Source organism: Tripterygium wilfordii, chromosome 18 (genome assembly GCF_013401445.1).
Source record: "Tripterygium wilfordii isolate XIE 37 chromosome 18, ASM1340144v1, whole genome shotgun sequence".
Classification (NCBI taxonomy): Eukaryota; Viridiplantae; Streptophyta; class Magnoliopsida; order Celastrales; family Celastraceae; genus Tripterygium; species Tripterygium wilfordii.
Window position 1 is genome coordinate 7,435,151 of NC_052249.1, and position 26,781 is coordinate 7,461,931.

Here is a 26,781-nt window from a genome sequence, read left to right on the forward strand (position 1 = left end):
GCATCAAAGTAGACCGATACACACTATTTTGTGTTCTTAGAAGTCTAAGAAGTTAGTGTAGCTTTCGTACAACGTTTCGTAACCAAAAGTTGCCAATAGACCAAGTTATGTTCTCAAATGCACAAAAACGTGAAAAGCTAGTCTATGGAGAGAGTTGAGTAACTCCAAGGCATCAAAGTGGACCGTTATACTCTATCTAGAGTTCTTAGCATTCTAAGAAGTTAGTGTAGCATTCGTACAATGTTTCGTAACCAAAAGCTACCAATAGACCAAGTTATGTTCTCAAAAGCATAAAAACGTTAAGAACTCCTCCATGGAGAGAGTAGAGGAAATCCAAGGCATCAAAGTGGGCCGTTATACTCTATTTAATGTTCTTAGAAGTCTAAGAAGTTAGTGTCACTCTCGTACAACGTTTCGCAGCCAAAAGATACCAATAGACCAAGTTACATTCTCAAAAGCATAAAAACGTTAAAAGCTCCTCTATGGAGAGAGTAGAGCAAATCCAAGGCATCAAAGTGGACCGTTATACTCTATTTAGTGTTCTTAGAAGCCTATGAAGTTGGTGTAGCTTTTGTACAATGTTTCGTAACCAAAAGATACCAATAGGCCACATTATTTTCTTTAATGCACAAAAACGTTAAAATCTCATCTATGGAGAGAGTTGAGTAATTCCAAGGCATCAAAGTGGACCATTGTACTCTATTTAGTTTTCTTAGCAGTCTAAGTTATTAGTGTAGCTTTCGTACAACGTTTCGTAACCAAAAGATGCCGATAGACCAAGTTATGTTCTCAATTGCACAAAAATGGGAAAAGCTCGTCCATGGAGAGAGTAGAGCAACTCCAAGGTATCAAAGTGGACCTTAGTACTCTATTTCATGTTCTTAGAGGTCTAAAAAGTTAGTGTAGTTTTCGTACAACGTTTCGTAACCAAAATATCCCAATAGACCGAGTTAAATTCTCAAAAGCAAAAAAGTGTGACAAGCTCGTCCATAGAGAGAGTAGAGCAACTCCAATGCACCAAGGTGGACCATTATACTCTATCTAGTGTTCTTAGAAGTCTAGGAAGTTAGTGTAGCTTTTGTACAACGTGTCGTAACCAAAAGATGCCAATAGACCAAGTGATGTTCTCGAAAGCATAAAAACGTTAAACACTCCTCTATGGAGAGAGTAGAGGAAATCCAAGGCATCACAGTGGACCGTTATACTCTATCTAGTGTTCTTAGAAGTCTAAGAAGTTAGTGTAGCTTTCGTACAACGTTTCGTAACCAAAAGATACAAATAAACCAAGTTATGTTCTCAAAGCATAAAAACGTTAAAAGCTCTTCTATGGAGATAGTAGAGGAAATCCAAGACATCAAAGTGGACCGCTATAGTCTCTTTTGTGTTCTTAGAAGTCTAAGAAGTTAGTGTAGCTCTCGTACAACGTTTCGTAACCAAAAGATACCAATAGACCAAGTTACGTTCTCAAAAGCATAAAAATGTTAAAAGCTCCTCTATGGAGAGAGTAGAGCAAATCCAAGGCATCAAAGTGGACCGTTATACTCTAATTAGTGTTCTTAGAAGTCTAAGAAGTTAGTGTAGCTTTCGTACAACGTTTCGTAACAAAAAGATTCCAAAAGACCAAGTTATGTTCTTAAATGCACAAAAACGTGAAAAGCTCTTCTATGGAGAGAGTAGAGCAACTCCAAGGCATTAAAGTGGGCCGTAGTACTCTATTTCAAGTTGTTAGAAGTCTAAAAATTTAGTGTAGCTTTCGTACGACGTTTCGTAACCAAAAGATCCCAATAGACCAAGTTAAGTTCTCAAAAGCATAAAAACGTGAAAAGCTCCTCTATGGAGAGAGTAGAGCAACTCCAATGCAGCAAAGTGGACCGTTATACTCTATTTTATGTTCTTAGAAGTCTAAGAAGTTAATGTAGCTTTTGTACAACGTTTTGTAACCAAAATATACCAATAGACCAAGTTAAGTTCTCAAAAGCATAAAAACGTGAAAAGCTCCTCTATGGAGAGAGTAGTGCAAATCCAAGGCATCAAAGTGGACCGTTATACTCTATTTAGTGTTCTTAGATGTCTAAGAAGTTAGTATCGCTTTCGTAGAACGTTTCGTATCGAAAAGATACCAATAGACCAAGTTAAGTTCTCAAAAGCATAAAAACGTGAAAAACTCCTCTATGGAGAGAGTAGAGCAAATCAAAGGCATTAAAGTGGACCGTTATACTTTATTTAATGTTCTTAGATGTCTAAGAAGTTAGTATAGCTTTCGTAGAACGTTTCGTAACGAAACGATACCAATAGACCAAGTTATGTTCTCAAAAGCATAAAAACGTTAAAAGCTCCTCTATGGAGAGAGTAGAGCAAATCCAAGGCATCAAAGTGGACGGTTATACTCTATTTAGTGTTCTTAGAAGTCTAAGAGGTTAGTGCAGCTTTCGTACAATGTTTCGTAACCAAAAGATACCAATAGGCCACGTTATTTTCTTTAATGCACAAAAACGTTAAAAGCTCATCTATGGAGAGAGTTGAGTAAATCCAAGGCATCAAAGTGGACTGATGTACTCTATTTAGTGTTCTTAGCAGTCTAAGTTATTAGTGTAGCTTTCGTACAACGTTTCGTAACCAAAAGATCCAAATAGACCAGGTTATGTTCTCAATTGCACAAAAATGGGAAAAGTTGATCTACGGAGATAGTTAGGAAATTCCAAGGCCTCAAAGTGGACTGTTGAACTCTATTTAGCGTTCTTAGAAGTCTAAGTTGTTAGTGTATCTTTCGTACAACGTTTCGTAACCAAAAGATTCCGATAGACCAAGTTATGTTCTTAAATGCACAAAAACGTGAAAAGCTCCTCTATGGAGAGAGTAGAGCAACTCCAAGGCATCAAAGTGGACCGTAGTACTCTATTTCAAGTTGTTTGAAGTCTAAAAAGTTAGTGTAGCTTTCGTACAACGTTTCGTAACCAAAAGATCCCAATAGACCAAGTTAAGTTCTCAAAAGCATAAAAACGTGAAAAGCTCCTCTATGGAGAGAGTAGAGCAACTCCAATGCAGAAAACTGGACGGTTATACTCTATTTTGTGTTCTTAGAAGTCTAAGTAGTTAATGCAGCTTTTGTACAACGTTTTGTAACCAAAATATACCAATAGACCAAGTTAAGTTCTCCAAAGCATAAAAACATGAAAGACTCCTCTATGGAGAGGGTAGAGCAAATGCAAGGCATCAAAGTGGACCGTTATACTCTATTCAGTGTTCTTAGATGTCTAAGAAGTCAGTATAGTTTTCATAGAACGTTTCGTAGTGAAAAGATACCAATAGACCAAGTTATGTTCTTAAAAGCATAAAAACGTTAAAAGCTCCTCTATGGAGAGAGTAGAGCAAATCCAAGGCATCAAACTGGACGGTTATACTCTATTTAGTGTTCTTAGAAGTCTAAGAGGTTAGTGCAGCTTTCGTACAACGTTTCGTAACCAAAAGATACCAATAGGCCACGTTATTTTCTTTAATGCACAAAAACTTTAAAAGCTCATCTATGGAGAGAGTTGAGTCAATCCAAGGCATCAAAATGGACTGTTGTACTCTATTTAGTGTTCTTAGCAGTCTAAGTTATTAGTGTAGCTTTTGTACAACGTTTCGTAACCAAAAGATACCAATAGGCCACGTTATTTTCTTTAATGCACAAAAACTTTAAAAGCTCATCTATGGAGAGAGTTGAGTAAATCCAAGGCATCAAAGTGGACTGTTGTACTCTATTTAGTGTTCTTAGCAGTCTAAGTTATTAGTGTAGCTTTTGTACAACGTTTCGTAACCAAAAGATGCCAATAGACCAAGTTATGTTCTCTATTGCACAAAAATGGGAAAAGCTCTTCTATGGAGAGAGGAGAGCAACTCCAAGGCATCAAAGTGGACCTTAGTACTCTATTTCAAGTTGTTTGAAGTCTAAAAAGTTAGTGTAGCTTTCGTGCAACGTTTCGTAACCAAAAGATCCCAATAGACCAAGTTAAGTTCTCAAAAGCATAAAAACGTGAAAAGCTCCTCTATGGAGAGAGTAGAACAAATCCAAGGCATCAAAGTGGACAGTTATACTCTATTTAGTGTTATTAGATGTCTAAGAAGTTAGTATAGCTTTCGTAGAATGTTTCGTAATGAAAACATACCAATACACCAAGTTATGTTCTCAAAAGCATAAAAACGTTAAAAGCTCCTCTATGGAGAGAGTAGAGCAAATCCAAGGCATCAAAGTGGACGGTTATACTCTATTTAGTGTTCTTAGAAGTCTAAGAGGTTAGTGTAGCTTTCATACAATGTTTCGTAACCAAAAGATACCAATAGGCCACATTATTTTCTTTAATGCACAAAAACGTTAAGAGCTCATCTATGGAGAGAGTTGAGTAATTCCAAGACATCAAAGTGGACCGTTGTACTCTATTTTGTTTTCTTAGCAGTCTAAGTTGTTAGTGTAGCTTTCGTACAACGTTTCGTAACCAAAAGATGCCGATAGACCAAATTATGTTCTCAATTGCACAAAAATGGGAAAAGCTCGTCTATGGAGAGAGTATAGCAACTCCAAGGTATCAAAGTGGACTGTAGTACTCTATTTCATGTTCTTAGACATCTAAAAAGTTAGTGTAGTTTTCGTACAACGTTTCGTAACCAAAAGATCCCAAAAGACCGAGTTAAGTTCTCAAAAGCAAAAAAGCGTGAAAAGCTCGTCTATAGAGAGAGTAGCGCAACTCCAAGGCATCAAAGTGGACCGTTATACTCTACCTAGTATTCTTATAAGTCTAAAAAGTTAGTGTAGCTTTCGTACAACGTTTCGTAACCAAAAGATCCCAATAGACCAAGTTAAGTTCTCAAAGGCATAAAAATGTGAAAAGCTCGTCTATGGAGAGAGTAGAGCAACTCCAATGCAGCAAATGGGACCGTTATGCTATATTTTGTGTTCTTAGAAGTCTAAGAAGTTAGTGTAGCTTTGGTACAACATTTTGTAACCAAAAGATAGCAATAGACCAAGTTAAGTTCTCAGAAGCATAAAAACGTGAAAGGCTCCTCTATGGAGAGAGTAGAGCAAATCCAAGGCATCAAAGTGGACCGTTATACTTTATTTAGTGTTCTTAGATGTCTAAGAAGTTAATGTAGCTTTTGTAGAACGTTTCGTAACGAAAAGATACCAATTGACCAAGTTATGTTCTCAAAAGCATAAAAACGTTAAAAGCTCCTCTATGGAGAGAGTAGAGGAAATCCAAGGCATCAAAGTGGACCGTTATACTCTCTTTCGTGTTCTTAGAAGTCTAAGAAGTTAGTGTAGCTCTCGTACAATGTTTCGTAACCAAAAGATAGCAATAGACCAAGTTACGTTCTCAAAAGCATAAAAACGTTAAAAGCTCCTCTACGGAGAGAGTATAGCAAATCCAAGGCATCAAAGGGGACCGTTATACTCTAATTAGTGTTCTTAGAAGTCTAAGAAGTTAGTGTAGCTTTCGTACAACGTTTCGTAACCTAAAGATACCAAGAGACGAAGTTATGTTCTTTAATGCACAAAAACGTTAAAAGCTCATCTATGGAGAGAGTTGAGTAATTCCAAGGCATCAACGTGGACTGTTATACTCTATTTAGTGTTCTTAGCATTCTAAGTTATTCGTGTAGCTTTCGTACAACGTTTCGTAACCAAAAGATGCCAATAGACCAAGTTATGTTCTTTAATGCACAAAAATGGGAAAAGTTGATCTACGGAGAGAGTTAGGTAATTCCAAGGCCTCAAAGTGGACCGTTAAACTCTATTTAGTGCTCCTAGAAGTCTAAGTTGTTAGTGTATCTTTCGTACAACGTTTCGTAACCAAAAGATTCCAATAGACCAAGTTATGTTCTTAAATGCACAAAAACGTGAAAAGTTCTTCTATGGAGAGAGTAGAGCAACTCCAAGGCATCAAAGTGGACCGTTATACTCTACCTAGTATTCTTATAACTCTAAAAAGTTAGTGTAGCTTTCGTACAACGTTTCGTAACCAAAAGATCCCAACAGACCAAGTTAAGTTCTCAAAAGCAAAAAAAGGGAAAAGCTCCTCTATGTAGAGCGTAGAGCAACTCCAATGCAGCAAATGGGACCGTTATACTCTATTTTATGTTCTTAGAAGTCTAAGAAGTTAGTGTAGCTTTTGTACAACGTTTTGTAACCAAAATATACCAATATACCAAGTTAAGTTCTCAGAAGCGTAAAAACGTGAAAGGCTCCTCTATGGAGAGAGTAGAGCAAATCCAAGGCATGAAAGTGGACCGTTATACTGTATTTAGTGTTCTTAGATGTCTAAGAAGTTAGTGTAGCTTTCGTAGAACGTTTCGTAACGAAAAGATACCAATTGACCAATTTATGTTCTCAAAAGCATAAAAACGTTAAAAGCTCCTCTATGGAGAGAGTAGAGCAAATCCAAGGCATCAAAGTGGACGGTTATACTCTATTTAGTGTTCTTAGAAGTCTAAGAGGTTAGTGCAGCTTTCGTACAAGGTTTCACAACCAAAAGATACCAATAGGCCACGTTATTTTCTTTAATGCACAAAAATGGGAAAAGCTCATCTATAGAGAGAGTTGAGTAACTCCAAGGCATCAAAGTGGACTGTTGTACTCTATTTAGTGTTCTTAGCAGTCTAAGTTATTAGTGTAGCTTTCGTACAATGTTTCGTAACCAAAAGATGCCAATAGACCAAGTTATGTTCTCAATTGCACAAAAATGGGAAAAGTTGATCTACGGAGAGAGTTAGGTAATTCCAAGGCCTCAAAGTGGACCATTGAACTCTACTTAGCGTTCTTAGAAGTCTAAGTTGTTAGTGTATCTTTCGTACAACGTTTCGTAACCAAAAGATTCGAATAGATCAAGTTATGTTCTTAAATGCACAAAAACATGAAAAGCTCTTCTATGGAGAGAGTAGAGCAACTCCAAGGCATCAAAGTGGACCGTAGTACTCTTTTTCAAGTTGTTTGAAGTCTAAAAAGTTAGTGTAGCTTTCGTACAACGTTTCGTAACCAAAAGATCCCAATAGACCAAGTTAAGTTCTCAAAAGTAGAGCAACTCCTATGCAGCAAAGTGGACCGTTATACTCTATTTTGTGTTCTTAGAAGTCTAAGAAGTTAATGTAGCTTTTGTACAACGTTTTGCAACCAAGATATGCCAATAGCCCAAGTTAAGTTCTCAAAGGCATAAAAACGTGAAAAGCTCCTCTATGGAGAGAGTAGAGCAAATCCAAGGCATCCAAGTGGACCGTTATACTCCATTTAGTGTTCTTAGATGTCTAAGAAGTTAGTATAGCTTTCGTAGAATGTTTCGTAATGAAAAGATACCAATACACCAAGTTATGTTCTCAAAAGCATAAAAACGTTAAAAGCTCCTCTATGGAGAGAGTAGAACAAATCCAAGGCATCAAAGTGGACGGTTATACTCTATTTAGTGTTCTTAGAAGTCTAAGAGGTTAGTGCAGCTTTCGTACAAGGTTTCACAACCAAAAGATACCAATAGGCCACGTTATTTTCTTTAATGCACAAAAATGGGAAAAGCTCATCTATAGAGAGAGTTGAGTAACTCCAGGGCATCGAAGTGGACTGTTGTACTCTATTTAGTGTTCTTAGCAGTCTAAGTTATTAGTGTAGCTTTCGTACAATGTTTCGTAACTAAAAGATGCCAATAGACCAAGTTATGTTCTCAATTGCACAAAAATGGGAAAAGTTGATCTACGGAGAGAGTTAGGTAATTCCAAGGCCTCAAAGTGGACCGTTGAACTCTACTTAGCGTTCTTAGAAGTCTAAGTTGTTAGTGTATCTTTCGTACAATGTTTCGTAACCAAAAGATTCGAATAGACCAAGTTATGTTCTTAAATGCACAAAAACATGAAAAGCTCTTCTATGGAGAGAGTAGAGCAACTCCAAGGCATCAAAGTGGACTGTAGTACTCTATTTCAAGTTGTTTGAAGTCTAAAAAGTTAGTGTAGCTTTCGTACAACGTTTCGTAACCAAAAGATCCCAATAGACCAAGTTAAGTTCTCAAAAGCATAAAAACGTGAAAAGCTCCTCTATGGAGAGAGTAGAGCAACTCCTATGCAGCAAAGTGGACCGTTATACTCTATTTTGTGTTCTTAGAAGTCTAAGAAGTTAATGTAGCTTTTGTACAACGTTTTGTAACCAAGATATACCAATAGCCCAAGTTAAGTTCTCAAAAGCATAAAAACGTGAAAAGCTCCCCTATGGAGAGAGTAGAGCAAATCCATGGCATCAAAGTGGACCGTTATACTCTATTTAGTGTTCTTAGATGTCTAAGAAGTTAGTATAGCTTTCGTAGAACGTTTCGTAACGAAAAGATACCAATAGACCAAGTTATGTTCTCAAAAGCATAAAAATGTTAAAAGCTTCTCTTTGGAGAGAGTAGAGAAAATCCAAGGCATCAAAGTGGACGGTTATACTCTATTTAGTGTTCTTTGAAGTCTAAGAGTTTAGTACAGCTTTCGTACACGTTATTTTCTTTAATGCACAAAAACTTTAAAAGCTCATCTATGGAGAGAGTTGAGTAATTCCAAGGCATCAAAGTGGACTGTTGTACTCTATTTAGTGTTCTTACCAGTCGAAGATATTAGTGTAGCTTTTGTACAACGTTTCGTAACCAAAAGATGCCAATAGACCAAGTTAAGTTCTCAATTGCACAAAAATGGGAAAAGTTGATCTACGGAGAGAGTTAGGTAATTCCAAGACCTCAAAGTGGACCGTTGAACTCTATTTAGCGTTCTTAGAAGTCTAAGTTGTTAGTGTATCTTTCGTACAACGTTTCGTAACCAAAAGATTCCAATAGACCAAGTTATGTTCTGAAATGCACAAAAACGTGAAAAGCTCTTCTATGGAGAGAGGAGAGCAACTCCAAGGCATCAAAGTGGACCTTAGTACTCTATTTCAAGTTGTTTGAAGTCTAAAAAGTTAATGTAGCTTTCGTACAACGTTTCGTAACCAAAAGATCCCAATAGACCAAGTTAAGTTCTCAAAAGCATAAAAACGTGAAAAGCTCCTCTATGGAGAGAGTAGAGCAACTCCAATGTAGCAAAGTGGACCATTATACTCTATTTTGTGTTCTTAGAAGTCTAAGAAGTTAATGTAGCTTTTGTACAACGTTTTGTAACCAAAATATACCAACAGACCAAGTTAAGTTCTCAAAAGCAAAAAAACGTGGAAAGCTCCTCTATGGAGAGAGTAGAGCAAATCCACGACATCAAAGTGGACCGTTATACTCTATTTAGTGTTCTTAGATGTCTAAGAAGTTAGTATAGCTTTCGTAGAATGTTTCGTAATGAAAAGATACTAATACACCAAGTTATGTTCTCAAAAGCATAAAAACGTTAAAAGCTCCTCTATGGAGAGAGTAGAGCAAATCCAAGGCATCAAAGTGGACGGTTATACTCTATTTAGTGTTCTTAGAAGTCTAAGAGGTTAGTGCAGCTTTCATACAATGTTTCGTAACCAAAAGATACCAATAGGCCACATTATTTTCTTTAATGCACAAAAACGTTAAAAGCTCATCTATGGACAGAGTTGAGTAATTCCAAGGCATCAAAGTGGACCGTTGTACTCTATTTAGTTTTCTTAGCAGTCTAAGTTGTTAGTGTAGCTTTCGTACAACGTTTCGTAACCAAAAGATGCCGATAGACCAAGTTATGTTCTCTATTGCACAAAAATGGGAAAAGCTCGTCTATGGAGAGAGTATAGCAACTCCAAGGTATCAAAGTGGACCGTAGTACTCTATTTCATGTTCTTAGAAGTCTAAAAAGTTAGTGTAGTTTTCGTACAACGTTTCGTAACCAAAAGATCCCAAAAGACCGAGTTAAGTTCTCAAAAGCAAAAAAGCGTGAAAAGCTCGTCTATAGAGAGAGTATCGCAACTCCAATGCACCAAAGTGGACCGTTATACTCTATCTAGTGTTCTTAGAATTCTAGGAAGTTAGTGTAGCTTTTGTACAACGTTTCATAACCAAAAGATACCAATAGACCAAGTGATGTTCTCAAAAGCATAAAAACGTTAAAAACTCTTCTATGGAGAGAGTAGAGGAAATCCAAGGCATCAAAGTGGACCGTTATACTCTACCTAGTATTCTTATAAGTCTAAAAAGTTAGTGTAGCTTTCGTACATCGTTTCGTAACCAAAAGATCCCAATAGACCAAGTTAAGTTCTCAAAAGCATAAAAATGTGAAAAGCTCCTCTATGGAGAGAGTAGAGCAACTCCAATGCAGCATATGGGACTGTTATACTATATTTTGTGTTCTTAGAAGTCTAAGAAGTTAGTGTAGCTTTGGTACAACGTTTTGTAACCAAAAGATAGCAATAGACCAAGTTAAGTTCTCAGAAGCATAAAAACGTGAAAGGCTCCTCTATGAAGAGAGTAGAGCAAATCCAAGGCATCAAAGTGGACCGTTATACTTTATTTAGTGTTCTTAGATGTCTAAGAAGTTAGTGTAGCTTTCGTAGAATGTTTCGTAACGAAAAGATACCAATTGACCAAGTTATGTTCTCAAAAGCATAAAAACGTTAAAAGCTCCTCTATGGAGAGAGTAGACCAAATCCAAGGCATCAAAGTGGACGATTATACTCTATTTAGTGTTCTTAGAAGTCTAAGAGGTTAGTGCAGCTTTCGTACAAGGTTTCACAACCAAAAGATACCAATAGGCCACGTTATTTTCTTTAATGCACAAAAATGGGAAAAGCTCATCTATTGAGAGAGTTGAGTAACTCCAAGGCATCAAAGTGGACTGTTGTACTCTATTTAGTGTTCTTAGCAGTTTAAGTTATTAGTGTAGCTTTCGTACAACGTTTCGTAACCGAAAGATGCCAATAGACCAAGTTATGTTCTCAATTACACAAAAATGGGAAAAGTTCATCTACGGAGAGAGTTAGGTAATTCCAAGGCCTCAAAGTGGACCGTTGAACTCTACCTAGCGTTCTTAGAAGTCTAAGTTGTTAGTGTATCTTTCGTACAACGTTTCGTAACCAAATGATTTCAATAGACCAAGTTATGTTCTTAAATGCACAAAAATGTGAAAAGCTCTTTTATGGAAAGAGTAGAGCAACTCCAAGGCATCGAAGTGGACCGTAGTACTCTATTTCAAGTTGTTTGAAGTCTAAAAAGTTAGTGTAGCTTTCATACAACGTTTCGTAACCAAAAGATCCTAATAAACCAAGTTAAGTTCTCAAAAGCATAAAAACGTGAAAAGCTCCTCTATGGAGAGAGTAGAGCAACTCCAATGCAGCAATGTGGGCCGTTATACTCTATTTTGTGTTCTTAGAAGTCTAAGAAGTTAATGTAGCTTTTGTACAACATTTTGTAACCAAGATATACCAAAATACCAAGTTAAGTTCTCAAAAGCATAAAACGTGAAAAGCTCCTCTATGGAGAGAGTAGAGCAAATCCAAGGCATCAAAGTGGACCGTTATACTCTATTTAGTGTTCTTAGATGTCTAAGAAGTTAGTATAGCTTTCGTAGAACGTTTCGTAACGAAAAGATACCAATAGACCAAGTTATGTTCTCAAAAGCATAAAAATGTGAAAAGCTCCTCTATGGAGAGAGTCGAGCAAATCCAAGGCATCAAAGTGGACGGTTATACTCTATTCAGTGTTCTTAGAAGCCTAAGAGTTTAGTACAGCTTTGGTACACATTATTTTCTTTAATGCATAAAAACGTTAAAAGCTCATCTATGGAGAGAGTTGAGTAATTCCAAGGCATCAAAGTGGACCGTTGTGCTCTATTTAGTGTTATTAGCAGTCTAAGTTATTAGTGTAGCTTTCGTACAACGTTTCGTAACCAAAAGATGCCAATAGACCATGTTATGTTCTCAATTGCACTAAAATGGGAAAAGCTCATCTATGGAGAGAGTAGAGCAACTCCAAGGTATCAAAGTGGACCGTAGTACTCTATGTCATGTTCTTAGAAGTCTAAAAAGTTAGTGTAGTTTTCATACAACGTTTCGTAACCAAAAGATCCCAATAGACCGAGTTAAGTTCTCAAAAGCAAAAAAGCGTGAAAAGCTCGTCTATAGAGAGAGTAGAGCAACTCCAATACACCAAAGTGGACCGTTATGCTCTATCTAGTGTTCTTAGAAGTCTAGGCAGTTAGTGTAGGTTTTGTACAACGTTTCCTAACCAAAAGATACCAATAGACCAAGTGATGTTCTCAAAAGCATAAAAACGTTAAAAACTCCTCTATGGGGAGAGTAGAGGAAATCCAAGGCATCAAAGTGGACCGTTATACTCTATCTAGTGTTCTTAGAAGTCTAAAAAGTTAGTGTAGCTTTCGTACAACGTTTCGTAACCAAAAGATACCAATAGACCAAGTTATGTTCTCAAAAGCATAAAAACGTTAAAAACTCCTCTATGGAGAGAGTAGAGGAAATCCAAGGCATCAAAGTGGACCGTTATACTCTCTTTCGTGTTCTTAGATGTCTAAGAAGTTAGCGTAGCTTTCATAGAACGTTTTGTAACGAAAAGATACCAATTGACCAAGTTATGTTCTCAAAAGCATAAAAACGTTAAAAGCTCCTCTATGGAGAGAGTAGAGCAAATCCAAGGCATCAAAGTGGACGGTTATACTCTATTTAGTGTTCTTAGAAGTCTAAGAGGTTAGTGCAGCTTTCGTACAAGGTTTCACAACGAAAAGATACCAATAGGCCACGTTATTTTCTTTAATGCACACAAATGGGAAAAGCTCATCTATGGAGAGAGTTGAGTAACTCCAAGGCATCAAAGTTGACTGTTGTACTCTATTTAGTGTTCTTAGCAGTCTAAGTTATTAGTGTAGCTTTCGTACAAAGTTTCGTAACCAAAAGATGCCAATAGACCAAGTTATGTTCTCAATTGCACAAAAATGGGAAAAGTTGATCTACGGAGAGAGTTAGGTAATTCCAAGGCCTCAAAGTGGACCGTTAAACTCTATTTAGTGTTCCTAGAAGTCTAAGTTGTTAGTGTATCTCTCGTACAACGTTTCGTAACCAAAAGATTCCAATAGACCAAGTTATGTTCTTAAATGCACAAAAACGTGAAAAGCTCTTCTAAGGAGAGAGTAGAGCAACTCCAAGGCATCAAAGTGGACCGTTCTACTCTACCTAGTATTCTTATAACTCTAAAAAGTTAGTGTAGCTTTCGTACAACGTTTCGTAACCAAAAGATCCCAACAGACCAAGTTAAGTTCTCAAAAGCATAAAAATGTGAAAAGCTCCTCTATGGAGAGCGTTGAGCAACTCCAATGCAGCAAATGGGACCGTTATACTCTATTTTGTGTTCTTAGAAGTCTAAGAATTTAGTGTAGCTTTTGTACAACGTTTTGTAACCAAAATATACCAATATACCAAGTTAAGTTCTCAGAAGCATAAAAACGTGAAAGGCTCCTCTATGGAGAGAGTAGAGCAAATCCAAGGCATGAAAGTGGACCGTTATACTATATTTAGTGTTCTTAGATGTCTAAGAAGTTAGCGTAGCTTTCGTAGAACGTTTTGTAACGAAAAGATACCAATTGACCAAGTTATGTTCTCAAAAGCATAAAAACGTTAAAAGCTCCTCTATGGAGAGAGTAGAGCAAATCCAAGGCATCAAAGTGGACGGTTATACTCTATTTAGTGTTCTTAGAAGTCTAAGAGGTTAGTGCAGCTTTCGTATAAGGTTTCACAACGAAAAGATACCAATAGGCCACGTTATTTTCTTTAATGCACACAAATGGGAAAAGCTCATCTATGGAGAGAGTTGAGTAACTCCAAGGCATCAAAGTTGACTGTTGTACTCTATTTAGTGTTCTTAGCAGTCTAAGTTATTAGTGTAGCTTTCGTACAACGTTTCGTAACCAAAAGATGCCAATAGACCAAGTTATGTTCTCAATTGCACAAAAATGGCAAAAGTTGATCTACGGAGAGAGTTAGGTAATTCCAAGGCCTCAAAGTGGACCGTTGAACTCTACTTAGCGTTCTTAGAAGTCTAAGTTGTTAGTGTATCTTTCGTACAACGTTTCGTAACCAAAAGATTCGAATAGACCAAGTTATGTTCTTAAATGCATAAAAACATGAAAAGCTCTTCTATGGAGAGAGTATAGCAACTCCAAGGCATCAAAGTGGACCATTATACTCTATTTAGTGTTCTTAGATGTCTAAGAAGTTAGTATAGCTTTCGTAGAACGTTTCGTGACGAAAAGATATCAATAGACCAAGTTATGTTCTCAAAAGCATAAAAATGTTAAAAGCTTCTCTATGGAGAGAGTAGAGCAAATCCAAGGCGTCAAAGTGGACGGTTATACTCTATTTAGTGTTCTTAGAAGTCTAAGAGTTTAGTACAGCTTTCGTACACGTTATTTTCTTTAATGCACAAAAACATTAAAAGCTCATCTATGGAGAGAGTTGAGTAATTCCAAGGCATCAAAGTGGACCATTGTACTCTATTTAGTGTTCTTAGCAGTCTAAGTTATTAGTGTAGCTTTCGTACAACGTTTCGTAACCAAAAGATGCCAATAGACCAAGTTACGTTCTCAATTGCACAAAAATGGGAAAAGCTCGTCTATGGAGAGAGTAGAGCAACTCCAAGGTATCAAAGTGGACCGTAGTACTCTATGTCATGTTCTTAGAAGTCTAAAAAGTTAGTGTAGTTTTCGTACAACGTTTTGTAACCAAAAGATCCCAATAGACCGAGTTAAGTTCTCAAAAGCAGAAAAGCATGAAAAGCTCGTCTATAGAGAGAGTAGAGCAACTCCAATGCACCAAAGTGGACCGTTATACTCTATCTAGTGTTCTTAGAAGTCTAGGAAGTTAGTGTAGCTTTGGTACAACGTTTTGTAACCAAAAGATACCAATAGACCAAGTCATCTTCTCAAAATCATAAAAACGTTAAAAACTCTTCTATGGAGAGAGTAGAGGAAATCCAAGGCATCAAAGTGGACCGTTATACTCTACCTAGTATTCTTATAAGTCTAAAAAGTTAGTGTAGCTTTCGTACAATGTTTCGTAACCAAAAGATCCCAATAGACCAAGTTAAGTTCTTAAAAGCATAAAAATGTGAAAAGCTCCTCTATGGAGAGAGTAGAGCAACTCCAATGCAGCAAATGGGACCGTTATACTCTATTTTGTGTTCTTAGAAGTCTAAGAAGTTAGTGTAGCTTTTGTACAACGTTTTGTAACCGAAATATGCCAATAGACCAAGTTAAGTTCTCAAAAGCATAAAAACGTGAAATGCTCCTCTATAGAGAGAGTAGAGCAAATCCAAGGCATCAAAGTGGACCGTTATACTCTATTTAGTGTTCTTAGATGTCTAAGAAGTTAGTGTAGCTTTCGTAGAACGTTTCGTAACGAAAAGATACCAATTGACCAAGTTATGTTCTCAAAAGCATAAAAACGTTAAAAGCTCCTCTATGGAGAGAGTAGAGCAAATCCAAGGCATCAAAGTGGACGGTTATACTCTATTTAGTGTTCTTAGAAGTCTAAGAGGTTAGTGCAGCTTTCGTATAATGTTTCGTAACCAAAAGATACCAATAGGCCACGTTATTTTCTTTAATGCACAAAAATGGGAAAAGCTCATCTATGGAGAGAGTTGAGCAACTCCATGGCATCAAAGGGGACAATTGTACTCTATTTAGTGTTCTTAGCAGTCTAAGTTATTAGTGTAGCTTCCGTACAACGTTTCGTAACCAAAAGATGCCAATAGACCAAGTTATGTTCTCAATTGCACAAAAATGGGAAAAGTTGATCTACAGAGAGAGTTAGATAATTTCAAGGCCTCAAAGTGGGCCGTTGAACTCTACTTAGCGTTCTTAGAAGTCTAAGTTGTTAGTGTATCTTTCGTACAAGGTTTCGCAACGAAAAGATTCCAATAGACCAAGTTATGTTCTTAAATGCACAAAAACGTGAAAAGCTCTAATATGGAGAGAGTAGAGTAACTCCAAGGCATCAAAGTGGACCGTAGTACTCTATTTCAAGTTGTTTGAAGTCTAAAAAGTTAGTGTAGCTTTCGTACAACGTTTTGTAACCAAAATTTGCCAATAGACCAAGTTATGTTCTCAATTGCACAAAAATGGGAAAAGCTCGTCTATGGAGAGAGTTGAGCAACTCCAAGGTACCAAAGTGGACCGTAGTACTCTATTTCATGTTCTTAGAAGTCTAAAAAGTTAGTGTAATTTTCGTACAACGTTTCATAACCAAAAGTTCCCATAGACCGAGTTAAGTTCTCAAAAGCAAAAAAGCGTGAAATGCTCATCTATAGAGAGATTAGCTTTTGTACAACGTTTCGTAACAAAAAGATACCAATAGACCAAGTTATGTTCTCAAAAGCATAAAAACGTTAAAAGTTCATCTATGGAGAGAGTAGAGGAAATCCAAGGCATCAAAGTGGACCGTTATACTCTATTTCATGTTCTTAGAAGTCTAAGAAGTTAGTGTGGCTCTCGTACAACGTTTCGTAACCAAAAGATAGCAATAGACCAAGTTACGTTCTCAAAAGCATAAAAACGTTAAAGGTCCTCTATGGAGAGAGTAGAGCAAATCCAAGGCATCAAAGTGGACCGTTATACTGCAATTAGTGTTCTTAGAAGTCTAAGAAGTTAGTGTAGCTTTCGTACAACGTTTCGTAACCAAAAGATACCAATAGACCAAGTTATGTTCTGTAATGCACAAAAACGTTAAAAGCTCATCTGTGGAGAGAGTTGAGTAATTCCAAAGCATCAAAGTGGACTGTTATACTCTATATAGTGTTCTTAGCATTCTAAGTTATTCATGTAGCTTTCGTACAACGTTTCGCAACCAAAAGATGCCAATAGACCAAGTTATGTTCTTTAATGCATAAAAATGGGAACAGTTGATCTGCGGAGAGAGTTAGGTAATTCCAAGGCCTCAAAGTGGACCGTTGAACTCTAGTTAGCGTTCTTAAAAGTCTAAGTTGTTAGTGTATCTTTCGTACAACGTTTCATAACCAAAAGATTCCAATAGACCAAGTTATCTTCTTAACTGCACAAAAACGTGAAAAGCTCTTCTATGGAGAGAGTAGAGCAACTGCAAGGCAACAAAGTGGGCCGTAGCACTCTATTTCAAGTTGTTGGAAGTCTAAAAAGTTAGTGTAGCTTTCGTACAACGTTTCGTAACCAAAAGATCCCAATAGACCAAGTTAAGTTCTCAAAAGCATATAAACGTGAAAGGCTCCTCAATGGAGAGAGTAGAGCAACTCCAATGCAGCAAAGTGGACCGTTATACTCTATTTTGTGTTCTTAGAAGTCTAAGAACTTAATGTAGCTTTTGTACAACGTTTTGTAACCAAAATATACCAATAGACCAAGTTAAGTTCTGAAAAGCATAAAAATGTGAAAAGCTCCTCTATGGAGAGAGTAGAGCAAATCCAAGGCATCAAAGTTGACCGTTATACTCTATTCAATGTTATTAGATGTCTAAGAAGTTAGTATGGCTTTCGTAGAACGTTTCATAATGAAAAGATACCAATAGCCCAAGTTCTGTTCTCAAAAGCATAAAAACGTTAAACGCTCCTCTATGGAGAGAGTAGAGCAAATCCAAGGTATCAAAGTTGACGGTTATACTCTATTTAGTGTTCTTAGAAGTCTAAGAGGTTAGTGCAGCTTTCATATAATGTTTCGTAACCAAAAGATACCAATAGGCCACGTTATTTTCTTTAATGCACAAAAACGTTAAAAGCTTATCTATGGAGAGAGTTGAGTAATTCCAAGGCATCAAAGTGGACCGTTGTACTCCATTTAGTGTTCTTAGTCTAAGTTATTAGTGTAGCTTTCGTACAACGTTTTGTAACCAAAATTTGCCAATAGACCAAGTTATGTTCTCAATTGCACAAAAATGGGAAAAGCTCGTCTATGGAGAGAGTTGAGCAACTCCAAGGTATCAAAGTGGACCGTAGTACTCTATTTCATGTTCTTAGAAGTCTAAAAAGTTAGTGTAATTTTCGTACAACGTTTCGTAACCAAAAGATCCCAATAGACCGAGTTAAGTTCTCAAAAGCAAAAAAGCGTGAAATGCTCGTCTATAGAGAGAGTAGAACAACTCCAATGCACCAAAGTGAACCGTTATACTCTATCTAGTGTTCTTAGAAGTCTAGGAAGTTAGTGTAGCTTTTGTACAACGTTTTGTAACCAAAAGCTACCAATAGACCAAGTGATGTTCTCAAAAGCATAAAAACGTTAAAAACACCTCTATGGAAAGAGTAGATGAAATCCAAGGCATCAAAGTTGATCGTTATACTCTGCTTAGTGTTCTTAGAAGTCTAAGAAGTTAGTGTAGCTTTCGTACAACGTTTCGTGACCAAAAGATACCAATAGACCAAGTTATGTTCTCAAAAGCATAAAAACGTTAAAAGCTCCTCTATGCAGAGAGTAGAGGAAATCCACGGCATCAAGGTGGACCATTATACTCTATTTCGCGTTCTTACAAGTCTAAGAAGTTAGTGTAGCTCTCGTACAACTTTTCGTAACCAAAAGATACCAATAGACCAAGTTACGTTCTCAAAAACATGAAAACGCTAAAAGCTCCTCTATGGAGAGAGTAGAGCAAATCCAAGGCATCAAAGTGGACCGTTATACTCTAACTAATGTTCTTAGAAGTCTGATAAGTTAGTGTAGCTTTCGTACAAAGTTTCCTAACCAAAAGATACCAATAGACCAAGTTATGTTCTTTAATGCACAAAAACGTTAAAAGCTCATCTATGGAAAGAGTTGAGTAATTCCAAGGCATCAAAGTGGACTGTTATCCTCTATTTAGTGTTGTTAGCATTCTAAATTATTCGTGCAGCTTTCTTACAACGTTTCGTAACCAAAAGATGCCAATAGACCAAGTTATGTTCTCTAATGCACAAAAATGGGAAAAGTTGATCTACGGAGAAAGTTAGGTAATTCCAAGGCCTCAAAGTGGACCGTTGAACTCTACTTAGCGTTGTTAGAAGTCTAAGTTTTTAGTGTATGTTTCGTACAACGTTTCATAATCAAAAGGGTCCAATAGACCGAGTTATGTTATTAAATACACAAAAACGTGAAAAGCTCTTCTATGGAGAGAGTAGAGCAACTCCAAGGCATCAAAGTGGACCGTAGTACTCTATTTCAAGTTGTTAGAAGTATAAAAAGTTAGTGTAGCTTTCGTACAACGTTTCGTAACCAAAAGGTCCCAATAGACCAAGTTAAGTTCTCAAAAGCATAAAAACGTGAAAAGCTCCTCTATGGAGAGAGTAGAGCAACTCCAAGGTATCAAAGTGGACCGTAGTACTCTATTTCATGTTCTTAGATGTCTAAAAAGTTAGTGTAGCTTTCGTACAAAGTTTCGTAACCAAAAGATCCCAATAGACCAAGTTAAGTTCTCAAAAGCACAAAAACGTGAAAAGCTCCTCTATGGAGAGAGTAGAGCAACTCCAATGCAGCAAAGTGGATTGTTATACTCTATTTTGTGTTCTTAGAAGTCTAAGAAGTTAATGTAGCTTTTGTACAACGTTTTGTAACCAAAATATACCAATAGACCAAGTTAAGTTCTCAAAAGCATAAAAACGTGAAAAGCTCATCTATGGAGAGAGTAGAGCAAATCCAAGGCAGAAAAGTGGACCATTATACTCTACTTAGTGTTCTTAGATGTCTAAGAAGTTAGTATAGCTTTCGTAGAACGTTTCGTAACCAAAAGATACCAATAGACCAAGTTATGTTCTCAAAAGCATAAAGACGTTAAACGTTCCTCTATGGAGAGAGTAGAGCAAATCCAAGGCATCAAAGTGGACGGTTATACTCTATTTAGTGTTCTTAGAAGTCTAAGAGGTTAGTGCAGCTTTCGTACAATGTTTCGTAACCAAAAGATACCAATAGGCCACATTATTTTCTTTAATGCACAAAAATGTCAAAAGCTCATCTATGGAGAGAGTTGAGTAATTCCAAGGCATCAAAGAGGACCATTGTACTCTATTTAGTGTTCTTAGCAGTCTAAGTTACTAGTGTAGCTTTCGTACAACGTTTCGTAACCAAAAGATGCCAATAGACCAAGTTATGTTCTCAATTGCACAAAAATAGGAAAAGCTCATCTATGGAGAGAGTAGAGCAACTCCAAGATATCAAAGTGGACCGTAGTACTCTATTTCATGTTCTTAGAAGTCTAAAAAGTCAGTGTACTTTTCGTACAACGTTTCGTAACCAAAAGATCCCAATAGACCGAGTTAAGTTCTCAAAAGCAAAAAAGCGTGAAATGCTCGTCTATAGAGAGAGTAGAGCAACTCCAATGCACCAAAGTGAACCGTTATACTCTATCTAGTGTTCTTACAAGTCTAGGAAGTTAGTGTAGCTTTTGTACAACGTTTTGTAACCAAAAGATACCAATAGACCAAGTGATGTTCTCAAAAGCATAAAAACGTTAAAAACTCCCCTATGGAAAGAGTAGAGGAAATCCAAGGCATCAAAGTCGACCGTTATACTCTACCTAGTGTTCTTAGAAGTCTAAGAAGTTAGTGTAGATTTCGTACAACGTTTCGTAACCAAAAGATACCAATACACCAAGTTATCTTCTCAAAAGCATAAAAACATTAAAAGCTCCTCTATGGAGAGAGTAGAGCTAATCCAAGGCATCAAAGTGGACCGTTATACTCTATTTCATGTTCTTACACGTCTAAGAAGTTAGTGTAGCTCTCGTACAACGTTTCGTAACCAAAAGATACCAATAGACCAAGTTACGTTCTCAAAAGCATGAAAACGTTAAAAGTTCCTCTATGGAGAGAGTAGAGCAAATCCAATGCATCAAAGTGGACCGTTATACTCTAATTAGTGTTCTTATAAGTCTAAGAAGTTAGTGTAGCTTTCGTACAACGTTTCGTAACCAAATGATACCAATAGACCAAGTTATGTTCTTTAATGCACAAAAACGTTAAAAGCTCATCTATGGAGAGAGTTGAGTAATTCCAAGGCATCAAAGTGGACTGTTATCCTCTATTTAGTGTTCTTAGCATTCTAAGTTATTCGTGCAGCTTTCGTACAACGTTTCGTAACCAAAAGATGCCGATAGACCAAGTTATGTTCTTTAATGCACAAAAATGGGAAAAGTTGATCTACGGAGAGAGTTAGGTAATTCCAAGGCCTCAAAGTGGACCGTTGAACTCTACTTAGCGTTCTTAGAAGTCTAAGTTGTTAGTGTATCTTTCGTACAACGTTTCATAACTAAAAGATTCCAATAGACCAAGTTATGATGTTAAATGCACAAAAACGTGAAAAGCCCTTCTATGGAGAGAGTAGAGCACCTCCAAGGCATCAAAGTGGACCGTAGGACTCTATTTCAAGTTGTTAGAAGTCCAAAAAGTTAGTGTAGCTTTCATACAACGTTTCGTAACCAAAAGATCCCAATAGACCAAGTTAAGTTCTCAAAAGCATAAAAACGTGAAAAGCTCTTCTATGGAGAGAGTAGAGCAACTCCAATGCAGCAAAGTGGACCGTTATACTCTATTTTGTGTTCTTATAAGTCTAAGACATTAATGTAGCTTTTGTACAATGTTTTGTAACCAAAATATACCAATAGACCATGTTAAGTTCTCAAAAGCGTGAAAATGTGAAAAGCTCCTCCATGCAGAGAGTAGAGCAAATCCAAGGCATCAAAGTGGACGGTTATACTCTATTTAGAAGTCTAAGAGGTTAGTGTAGCTTTCGTACAATGTTTCGTAACCAAAAGGTACGAATAGGCCACGTTTTGTTCTCCATTGCACAAAAATGGGAAAAGCTCGTCTATGGAGAGAGTAGAGCAACTCCAAGGTACCAAAGTGGACCGTAGTACTCTATTTCATGTTCTTAAAAGTCTAAAAAATTAGTGTAGTTGTCGTACAACGTTTCGTAACCAAAAGATCCCAATAGACCGAGTTAAGTTCTCAAAAGCAAAAAAGCGTGAAAAGCTCGTCTATAGAGAGAGTAGAGCAACTCCAATGCACCAAAGTGAACCGTTACACTCTATCTAGTGTTCTTAGAAGTCTAGGAAGTTAGTGTAGCTTTTGTACAACGTTTTGTAACCAAAAGATACCAATAGACCAAGTGATGTTCTCAAAAGCATAAAAACGTTAAAAACTCCTCTATGGAGAGAGTAGAGGAAATCCAAGGCATCAAAGTGGACCGTTATAATCTACCTAGTGTTTTTAGAAGTCTAAGAAGTTAGTGTAGCTTTCATACAACGTTTCGTAACCAAAAGATACCAATAGACCAAGTTATCTTCTCAAAAGCATAAAGACGTTAAAAGCTCCTCTATGGAGAGAGTAGAGGAAATCCAAGGAATCAAAGTGGACCGTTATACTTTATTTCATGTTCTTACAAGTCTAAGAAGTTAGTGTAGCTCTCGTACAATGTTTCGTAACCAACAGATACCAATAGACCAAGTTACGTTGTCAAAAGCATGAAAACGTTAAAAGCTCCTCTATGGAGAGAGTAGAGCAAATCCAAGGCATCAATGTGGACCGTTATACTCTAATTAGGGTTCTTAGAAGTCTAAGAAGTTAGTGTAGCTTTCGTACAACGTTTCGTAACCAAAAGATACCAATGGACCAAGTTATGTTCTCAATTGCAGAAAAATGGGAAAAGCTCATCTATCGAGAGAGTATAGCAACTCCAACGTATTAAAGTGGACCGTAGTACTCTATTTCATGTTCTTAGATGTCTAAAAAGTTAGTGTTGTTTTCGTACAACGTTTCGTAACCAAAAGATCCCAATAGACCGAGTTAAGTTCTCAAAAGCAAAAAAGCGTGAAAAGCTCGTCTATAGAGAGAGTAGAGCAACTCTAATGCACCAAAGTGGACCGTTATACTCTATCTAGTGTTCTTAGAAGTCTAGGAAGTTAGTGTAGCTTTTGTACAACGTTTCGTAACCAAAATATACCAATAGACCAAGTGATGTTCTCAAAAGCATAAAAACGTTAAAAACTCCTCTATGGAGAGAGTAGAGGAAATCCAAGGCATCAAAGTGGACCGTTATACTCTATCTAGTGTTCGTAGAAGTCTAAGAAGTTAGTGTAGCTTTCGTACAATGTTTCATAACCAAAAGATACCAATAGACCAAGTTATGTTCTCAAAAGCATAAAAACGTTAAAAGCTCCTCTATGGAGAGAGTAGAGGAAATCCAAGGCATCAAAGTGGACCGTTATACTCTCTTTCGTGTTCTTAGAAGTCTAAGAAGTTAGTGTAGCTCTCGTACAACATTTCGTAACCAAAAGATACCAATAGACCAAGTTACGTTCTCAAAAGCATAAAAACGCTAAAAGCTCCTCTATGGAGAGAGTAGAGCAAATCCAAGGCATCAAAGTGGACCGTTATACCCTAATTAGTGTTCTTAGAAGTCTAAGAAGTTAGTGTAGCTTTCGTACAACGTTTCGTAACCAAAAGATACCAATAGACCAAGTTATGTTCTTTAATGCACAAAAACGTTAAAAGCTCATCTATGGAGAGAGTTGAGTAATTCCAAGGCATCAAAGTGGACTGTTATCCTCTATTTAGTGTTCTTAGCATTCTAAGTTATTCGCGCAGCTTTCGTACAACGTTTCGAAACCAAAAGATGCCAATAGACCAAGTTATGTTCTTTAATGCACAAAAATGGGAAAAGTTGATCTACGGAGAGAGTTAGGTAATTGCAAGGCCTCAAAGGTTGAACTCTACTTAGCGTTCTTAGAAGTCTAAGTTGTTAGTGTATCTTTCGTACAACGTTTCGTAACCAAAAGATTCCAATAGACCATGTTATGTTCTTAAATGCACAAAAACGTTAAAAGCTCTTCTATGGAAAGAGTAGAGCAACTCCAAGGTATCAAAGTGGACCGTAGTACTCTATTTCAAGTTGCTAGAAGTCTAAAAAGTTTGTGTAGCTTTCGTACAACGTTTCATAACCAAAACATCCCAATAGACCTTTACGTTCTCAAAAGCATAAAAACATGAAATTCTTCTCTATGGAGAGAGTAGAGCACCTCCAATGCAGCAAAGTGGACCGTTATACTCTATTTTGTATTCTTAGAAGTCTAAGAAGTTAATGTAGCTTTTGTACAACGTTTTGTAACCAAAATATACCAATAGACCAAGTTAAGTTCTCAAAGGCGTAAAAACGTGAAAAGCTCCTCTATGGAGAGAGTAGAGAAAATCCAAGGCATCAAAGTGGACGTTATACTCTATTTAGTGTTCTTAGATGTCTAAGAAGTTAGTATAGCTTTCGTATAACGTTTCCTAACCAAAAGATACCAATAGACCAAGTTCTGTTCTCAAAAGCATAAAAACGTTAGCATAAAAACGTTAAAAGCTTCTCTATGGAGAGAGTTGAGCAAATCCAAGGCATCAAAGTGGACGGTTATACTCTATTTAGTGTTCCTAGAAGTCTAAGAGGTTAGTGCATCTTTCGTGCAATGTTTCGTAACCAAAAGGTACCGATAGGCCACGTTATTTTCTTTAATGCACAAAAACGTTAAAAGCTCATCGATGGAGAGAGTTGAGTAACTCCAAGGCATCAAAGTGGACTGTTGTACTCTATTTAGTGTTCTTAGCAGTCTAAGTTATTAGTGTAGCTTTCGTACAACGTTTCGTAACCAAAAGATGCCAATAGACCAAGTTATATTCTCAATTGCACAAAAATGGGAAAAGTTGATCTACGGAGAGAGTTAGGTAATTCCAAGGCTTCAAAGTGGACCGTTGTAATGTACTGAGCTTTCTTAGAAGTCTTAGTTGTTAGTGTATCTTTCGTACAACGTTTCGTAACCAAAAGATTCCAATAGACCAAGTTATGTTCTTAAATGCACAAAAAAGTGAAAAGCTCTTCTATGGAAATAGTAGGGCAACTCCAAGGCATCAAAGTGGACCATAGTAGTCTATTTCAAGTTGTTTGAAGTCTAAAAAGTTAGTGTAGCTTTCGTACAACGTTTCATAACCAAAAGATCCCAATAGACCAAGTTAAGTTCTCAAAAGCATAAAAACGTGAAAAGCTCCTCTATGGAGAGAGTAGAGCAACTCCAATGCAACGAAGTGAACCGTTATACTCTATTTTGTGTTCCTAGAAGTCTAAGAAGTTCATGTAGCTTTTGTACAACGTTTTGTATCCAAAATATTCCAATAGACCAAGTTAAGTTCCCAAAAGCATAAAAAAGTGAAAAGCTCCTCTATAGAGAGAGTAGAGCAAATCCAAGGCATCAAAGTGGACCGTTATACTCTATTTGGTGTTCTTAGATGTCTAAGAAGTTAGTATAGCTTTCGTAGAACGTTTCGTAACGAAAAGATACCAATTGACCAGGTTATGTTCTCAAAAGCATAAAAACGTGAAAAGCTCCTCTATGGAGAGAGTAGAGCAACTCGAATGCAGCAAAGTGGACCGTTATACTCTATTTTGTGTGCTTAGAAGTCTAAGAAGTTAATGTAGCTTTTGTACAACGTTCTGTAACCAAAATATACCAATAGACAAAGTTAAGTTCTCAAAAGCATAAAAACGTGAAAAGCTCGTCTATGGAGAGAGTAGAGCAAATCCAAGGCATCAAAGCAGACCGTTATACTCTATTTAGTGTTCTTAGATGTCGAAGAAGTTAGTATAGCTTTCGTAGAACGTTTCGTAACGAAAAGATACCAATAGACCAAGTTATGTTCTCAAAAGCGTAAAAATGTTAAAAGCTCCTCTATGGAGAGAGTAGAGCAAATCCAAAGCATCAAAGTGGACGGCTATACTCTATTTGGTGTTCTTAGAAGTCTAAGAGGTTAGTGCAGCTTTCGTACAATGTTTCGTAACCAAAAGATACCAATAGGCCACGTTATTTTCTTTAATGCACAAAAACGTTAAAAGCTCATCTATGGAGAGAGTTGAGTAATTCCAAGGCATCAAAGTGGACCGTTGTACTCTATTTAGTGTTCTTAGCTGTCTAGGTTATTAGTCCAGCTTTTGTACAACGTTTCGTAACCAAAAGATGCCAATAGACCAAGTTATGTTCTCAATTGCACAAAAATGGGAAAAGCTCATCTATCGAGAGAGTATAGCAACTCCAACGTATTAAAGTGGACCGTAGCACTCTATTTCATGTTCTTAGATGTCTAAAAAGTTAGTGTTGTTTTCGTACAACGTTTCGTAACGAAAAGATCCCAATAGACCGAGTTAAGTTCTCAAAAGCAAAAAAGCGTGAAAAGCTCGTCTATAGAGAGAGTAGAGCAACTCTAATGCACCAAAGTGGACCGTTATACTCTATCTAGTGTTGTTAGAAGTCTAGGAAGTTAGTGTAGCTTTTGTACAACGTTTCGTAACCAAAAGATACCAATAGACCAAGTGATGTTCTCAAAAGCATAAAAACGTTAAAAACTCCTCTATGGAGAGAGTAGAGGAAATCCAAGGCATCAAAGTGGACCGTTATACTCTATCTAGTGTTCGTAGAAGTCTAAGAAGTTAGTGTAGCTTTCGTACAATGTTTCATAACCAAAAGATACCAATAGACCAAGTTATGTTCTCAAAAGCATAAAAACGTTAAAAGCTCCTCTATGGAGAGAGTAGAGGAAATCCAAGGCATCAAAGTGGACCGTTATACTCTCTTTCGTGTTCTTAGAAGTCTAAGAAGTTAGTGTAGCTCTCGTACAACATTTCGTAACCAAAAGATACCAATAGACCAAGTTACGTTCTCAAAAGCATAAAAATGCTAAAAGCTCCTCTATGGAGAGAGTAGAGCAAATCCAAGGCATCAAAGTGGACCGTTATACCCTAATTAGTGTTCTTAGAAGTCTAAGAAGTTAGTGTAGCTTTTCGTACAACGTTTCGTAACCAAAAGATACCAATAGACCAAGTTATGTTCTTTAATGCATA